Source organism: Chiloscyllium plagiosum, unplaced genomic scaffold (genome assembly GCF_004010195.1).
Source record: "Chiloscyllium plagiosum isolate BGI_BamShark_2017 unplaced genomic scaffold, ASM401019v2 scaf_21399, whole genome shotgun sequence".
In the NCBI taxonomy this organism is placed as follows: Eukaryota; Metazoa; Chordata; class Chondrichthyes; order Orectolobiformes; family Hemiscylliidae; genus Chiloscyllium; species Chiloscyllium plagiosum.
This window is the reverse complement of record NW_025130692.1, coordinates 1-654: the sequence shown is the minus strand read 5'-3', so window position 1 is coordinate 654 and position 654 is coordinate 1. Positions and strand designations below refer to the sequence as shown.

At 53.7% G+C, this 654-nt stretch overlaps 1 non-coding gene across 1 annotated transcript; it reads right to left on the bottom strand.

Moving 5' to 3' along the window:
* Nucleotides 1–395: 395 nt before the first annotated feature.
* trnak-cuu lies at nt 396–468 on the bottom strand. Its single transcript has one exon. It is a non-coding gene; the product is annotated as a tRNA-Lys (tRNA).
* Nucleotides 469–654: the final 186 nt, after the last annotated feature.

The following is a 654-nucleotide window of genomic DNA, read 5'->3' as shown; positions in this document are numbered from 1 at the left end:
TTCCAAAGGTATGCAGGTCAGGTGTTCTGGCCATGCTAAATTGCCCATTGTTTTCAGGGATGTGTAGGTTCGGTGCATTTGTTCGGGGTAAATAGAGTCATGCGGTAGGGGTTTGGGTGTGTGGGGGATACTACTGGGAGAGTCGGGAGCCTGTTTCCACAGTCGATGGATTCGATGCTAATTTCTGATTACGCACATTTGGAGGGCCTGAAAGAGATCAATTCAAACAGAAGCCACGCTTTGCGTGAGAAACACCGCGAGTTTGGCAGCAACTGCCACATTTCGGAAATGCAGGCAAAAGGGGCCTGTGCTTGCTTCCCACCGCCACATTCAGTCTGATTTGCTCGCACTACGCCTTCGCTGTTGTCCCGTGGCAGTGCAATTTAAAAGCGACCCGCCCGAGCAGGGACTTGAACCCTGGACCCTCAGATTAAGAGTCTGATGTTCTACCGACTGAGCTACCCGGGCTCGCGGCAAACCATCCCCCTGCTGCTGCTTTTCCTGCCTGCTGGAAAAGACGTTCGCGCTTCACACTCTCGCGCAGCCATTCTGACACAATCCACACAATTCAGTAGGAAAGACGGGCAGCCCCGACTGTGCAGGGCCGATTCCAAACCGCTATCTCTCTTCATCACCCCCATTCCATTGCCGCCC